This window comes from Meriones unguiculatus, chromosome 21, assembly GCF_030254825.1.
Source record: "Meriones unguiculatus strain TT.TT164.6M chromosome 21, Bangor_MerUng_6.1, whole genome shotgun sequence".
Taxonomy (NCBI): domain Eukaryota; kingdom Metazoa; phylum Chordata; class Mammalia; order Rodentia; family Muridae; genus Meriones; species Meriones unguiculatus.
Window position 1 is genome coordinate 12,535,800 of NC_083368.1, and position 6,000 is coordinate 12,541,799.

Below are 6,000 nucleotides of genomic sequence, written 5' to 3' on the forward strand. Positions count from 1 at the left end.
GAAGTGGCATTATTGAAGGTGTGGTCTGATTGGAGTAGGTGTGGCCCTGTTGGAAGAAGTGTGGGGGATGGGGGGAGTGGGCTTTAAGGTTTCAGAAGCACAAATCAGGCACAGTGTCTTTCTTCCTGCTGCCGATGATCAGGATGTAGAACTCTCAGATACTTCCCCAGCACCGTGTCTGCCTGCTTGTCATAATGCTTCTCGCCATGATGATAAAGGATTAAATCTCCTTTAATCCTTTAAGCCAGCCCCAGTTAAATGTTTTCTTTATAAGAGTTACCATGGTCATGGTGTTTCACCATAGCAATAGTAACCACAACTAAGATAGGAAGGGACGGAGGCAAGGAAGGAAGGAGGAAGGACAGATGAAAGAAAGGTCTTTCTATATTCTTTGGTGCTTTAAGGCAGTGGGGGTGGAGATGAGGTCTCTGAGGCTCCTGACTCTATTTTCTCCTCTTGGAATTAATTATGTAATGGCTCAACTGAAAGTCTAGGGATCCAGTTTCCCTCCCTGAGCCTTGGGCAGCACTTGGAGACACAGTGTGGTCACATTGGCCTTAAAGAGGGACACTGCTGGCCCTGTGGTAGAACTTTGGTGTTCTCACCAAGTTTGTATACAGGGGAATGACCTGTTGTTTATTAAGAGTTAGCTGTAGGCTACTCATCCTTTGACACACTCATCCATTCATCAGATGAGTAAGGAGTTATCCTGGACCAGTGGCCTGGCTGACATCTCTCACATAGTGCAACAGGAAAAACAGCTGAAGTTATATGTATTAGTTTTCAGTATCTTTAGTTTACAAGCCAACTGTTTATCACATTAGGACATGGATCCATAAATAAATTTGAAAGCAGTAAAGTTGAGGTCGCAGACCTCAACTTGAGTCAGTGACTTGTAAATATATTTGTCTGTGTCATTGGTCCCTCTATTATTAATGTCATGGCTTTCACTGTAGTTATCAATCTCACCCAATTACCAAGGTCCTTGAGAAGCCTTTGTTCGCACTGGTCCCCACGGACTAGTCCTTGCCTATCTGCGAAATGGAAGGCTGTATCTGATTCTGACAGGATTTCAGATGCATCATCCCTTTCTGTTAGTGCTTGAATTTTTCCTTTACTTTCCCCCTATTCTCTCTGTGTTTTTCTATTATCAAGCACGCGGGTCCTAAACTGTGGGGCACAAGTCTAAACTGGATTATATAACTGAACGTGGGTGGTATGAAACATTTGGCAATTGTAAAAGGTTTCTGAATGTGCAACAATCAAAACCTAATTTAAAATGAAATACTCCACAAGGGCAGGTGTTTCTGGCCATGCTTACTTGTGCAGTATCCTGTGACCTCACCGCAGTCCTGGTCTGCTGCCCAGTTCTGCTTTGTTTTGTGAGGCAGGGTCTCACTCTGTAATTCCGGCTGGTCTGGAAGGTGCTACCTAGACCAAGATAGACTTTAACTCACAGGTATCTCCTGCGTGTCAGGATTGATTATAGGGATGAGCTACCACACCGCTTGTAGCTCTGGTTCTGAACTCATAACAGAGACACTTTGTATTACACATGCCATCATGCCACACAATACCAACAGACACTGAAACACATGTTATGAATTACAGGGATTTTACTGTACAGTACATGCAAAGTTTTCTGCTCTTACAGAATCTGCAGTTTAATTACAGAACACACTATTCTTCAACATCCAAGAAGCAAATGTGTATATCTTTGAATTATATTATGTTAAAATGCTTAGTTTTAAGAATTTCTGTCTGATGAGGCTGAAGAAGATGGCTCAGTTTTTAAGAGCACTTTCTGCTTGTGTAGAGAACTCAAGTTTGCAAAGATTAGAGTTCATCTTCCAGCACCCATGGTGTGTGGCTCACAAGCATCTGTAACCCCAGCTCCAGGGGAGCGGATAACAGCTTCTTCTCTCTGTTGACACCAGCATGCACAGCACACACAGCACACACAGCACACACACATACATGTAGGTAAAGATAAAATTAAAATATAAAAAGAAAGACATACTCTATACAGCTGCAAAGTCAGAAAAAGGTGTTTTTGTTGTTTCGTTTTAAAGGCGCTCTGGTAAAGTTTTATTGAACTTTCCTGGTTTACTTTTCACCAGTCTGTTCCGGCATGCTTCTAATAATATCAGAATCACCTGGATCAATGTCAGCCAGTGTACACACTCTGCAGTATTTTCCACATGCTCTGCCCAAGTCAATATTATTGCCGCTGTAGCGATGGACACCAGTTTTAGCCAACATGGCATCGTATTCAGATTTCCTCAGAGCTGGGCAGCTGTTGGCCAGAATAACCAATTTCACTTTGCCTTGTCTGATCATCTTCAGAGTCTGTTTGTATCCCAGAACATACTTTCCACTTTTCATACAAGTTGAAGCCTAGAGTTGATGGACTCCAGAGATTTTTTTTGTTTTTGTTTTCTTCGCGGCCACCATCTTCCTGTCTCAGGTGCGGGACAATCTGCAACCAAGATCAGCCGCCCAGAAAAAAGTTTTAATTGCCATTTGAGTTGCTGCAGTAATTATCTGTCTTATTGCTGAGGTAAAATACCCTGACAAAAGCAACTGGAAAGAAAGGGTTTCTTTGTTTTCTTTTTCTTTTTTAATTATTATCATTTATTACAATTTATTCAATTTGTATCCCACTGTGGGCCCCTCCCTCATCTCCTCCCAATCCCACCCTCCTTCCCTCTTCTCCCCCTATGCCCCTCCCCTAGTCCACTGATAGGGGAGGTCCTTCTCCCCTTCTATTTGATCCTAGCCTATCAGGTCTCATCAGGACTGGCTGCATTGTCTTCCTCTGTGAACTGGTAAGGCTGCATCCCTCAGGGGGACCAGAGAGCCAGCCACTGAGTTCATGTCAGAGAGAGTCCCTGCTCCCCTTACTAGGAAACTGAGGTGCCATGGACTACATCTGAGCAGGGGGTTTTAGGTCCTCTCCATGCATTGTCTTTGATTGGGGTATCATTCTCTTTAGGGCCCCCAGGGCTCAGTTTCTATGGCTCTGTTGGTCTTGAAAGGGTTTGTTTTGACTTAACAGGTCAAGGAGACATCTGTTGTGGCTTGGAAGGCATGGCTGCAGGAGTTGGAGGCTGGTCACATTGCATCCATAGAAAGCAGAGAGAAACGTTGGTGCTCAGTTTACTGTGTCCCCCCCCTTTTTTTTTTTTCAGTCCAGGACCATAGCCCTGGAGAATGCTGCTACTCACGTTTAGGGTGGGTCTTCCCACTTCATTTAAGTCTACTTAGTCTCCTACAGACCTGCTCAGAGATTTGTGCCCAAGGTGATTCTAGATTCTGTTATGTTGACAATATAGACCATCAGACTTGATAATTTGAGTTTTATAATATCAAATGATAAGGCTGAAAGATGACTCAGTGGTTAAGAGCACTTGTTAAGAGACCTAGGTTCCCAGCACCCACATAGTGACTCATAAATGTCTGTAACTCTAGTTCCAGGGGATCTAAAGCCCTCTTCTAACTTTTGAGGGCATCAGGCATGTACATGGCATACATACATACATACATGCATATAAGTTGCTCATACAAAACAAATCTAAATTTAAAAGATCATGCAATAAATTTTAGCTTGGGATTAGGACAGAATTTCCAACAATTTCTGAAATATAACTTGGCATACTTTTACCATTTTGTATAGGTAAAAATCAGAATATATACAAAGTATTTTGATCACATTTACCCTCACTTACCCTCCCTTGTCCCTCTCAGCTCCCACTGGCCTCTTCTTTCCTGTGGCTCCTCTTCCACTTTCATGTCTTGTGCTTGTGTACCATCTTGTACCAACATTTAGCATATATTACCAATATTTAGCATTATAAAGAACTTGGATAGAGTTTAACTTCTCTGTGTCAGTCCTAAAAATATCCAATACTGGGGCTGGGGAGATGGTTTACTCGGTAAAGTGCTTGCCACACCGACATGGGTACCTGAATGTGATCCTCAGTGCCCACACAGAAAAGTTGGCTACAGCAGTGTACACTGTAATCACAGCACTGGGGAGGTGGAGACAGGAGGATCCCCTGGGCTCAAGATGAGTTTCAGGTTCAGTGATAATTTGTTCAAAATTTAAGTCAGACAAAACTCAATGGGAAGAAAAAGAAGAAGAAGAAGAAGAAGAAGAAGAAGAAGAAGAAGAAGAAGAAGAAGAAGAAGAAGAAGCAGCAGCAATAATGAGCTAGTGACGGGGGTCTGGGAGGAACTGGAGGAGAGGAGTAGGGCTGGATAAAGCAAAATACATTGTATGAATGCATTAAATTCTCAAAGAATAAATACAAATATTTAAAAAAAAAGCATTAAAACAACAACAAAAATAAGAAGCTGTTCAGCAGGTAAAGCCCTTGTTGCTATGTCTGACCACCTGAGTTTTCTGTGTCCAAGACTCACAGCTAGACAGTTCTTCAAGTTGTCCTCTGACCTCCACATGAACACCACAGCACATGCATGCCTCACCTCCCCCAGTGAACAAATGGCAAGAAAGTTGTAACAAATAATTAGGTGGGGGCTAGAGAGCCGGCCTCAGCAGTTAAGAGCACAGGCTACTCTTCCAGAGGACCCTGTTCAATTCCAGTACCACATGGTGGCCCACAACTGACTGTAACTCCAGTCCCAGGGGTTCAGTGCCCTTTTTGGCCTCCACGGGCACTGCACAAACATAATGGAGCCAAAACACACACATCAAATACAAATAAAGGAAAAATATATATAATAAAATAAAATAGAGAGCAATTGAGAAATGTGGTGTTGACCTCTGTCCTACACAGGCACACACACACACTTTACACACATGTAAACACAGACACACAAGAATAGTCAATGCTTTCTTTTTTATTGTGTGTTTACTATGAGCCAACCATAATCCCAATGTGTGTGTGTGTGTGTGTGTGTGTGTGTGTGTAAAAATTTGACTCAAGCAAAGTCATCTGAGAAGAAAAACTCTCAACTAAGGATTTGCCTCCATCACACTGGTCTGTGGGCAGGTCTATGGGGACATTTTCTTGATTGGTATGAGAATGTCCAGCCCACTGCGAGCAGTGCCATCTCTAGGCCAGACAGTCGTGAGTTCTATATGGAACAAGCTGAGCAAGCCATGAGGAGCAAACCAGTAAGCAGGGTTCCTCCATGGCTTCTGCTGGACTTCTTGTCCTGAATTCCCTTCATGGTGGACCGTGAACTATAAAGTGAAGTAAACACTTTCACTCCCAAATTACTTTTGGCTAGTGTTTATCACAGCAATAAAAAAGCTGACCAGGGCACAAACTCTGGGGTCAGATTTTAACCCTTACAGGCCTGGGGCAGAAGTCTTCAGCGTCTTCAGTCCCGGAGGACTGCCCACTGGTGGCCTTCAGAATTCCATCCTGGAAAACAAGGTGAGTCACTACGCCACTTCTCAATGAATAGTCTCCCCCAATGGTACTTCCGGCAGACCATGCCTTTCACAGCGGGAGTATGGATATGCACCTGTGATTGACAAGTGCTCACCGGAGCGTCACAGAGCAAATGGTATTCCGCCCCAGAACTTTGCAGCCCATTTATTGGCCTATGTCTGGCATGTGAAGCCTCACACAGAAACTATCTATGGGTGGAGATTTACTATTTCTATACAGATTCAAAGCTTAGCACATTTTTTTTTTTTGCTTTTATCATAATGTCAGCAAGAAAGGCAGAGTGAGTGGGAATAGCCTTCTAACATCAAATTATATGCTTAAATGCCTCCACAAGACTCCTTTTACACATCCCAGGCACCTGAAAGTTTCACAATAGTTTTTAGCCAATCTGGTCATATGACCTTCAAAATGAAACAAACAGGAGGCTCCCTCAGCTGGGGACAGAACTATCCCAGAAACCTAGGAAGCCTTGAAGCCTTTGGTCAACTAGCATCAGGAGCCTCAGCAAAGTATCAGCTTGGCTAACAGAAGAAAGTTGCTCTTGTCAGGCTGATTGTGGCATCTGACTGAGACACAG

General features: G+C 43.3%; 1 pseudogene; it reads right to left on the bottom strand.

Moving 5' to 3' along the window:
• Nucleotides 1–2,106: 2,106 nt before the first annotated feature.
• LOC110563453 (large ribosomal subunit protein eL30-like) lies at nt 2,107–2,454 on the bottom strand (annotated as a pseudogene).
• Nucleotides 2,455–6,000: the final 3,546 nt, after the last annotated feature.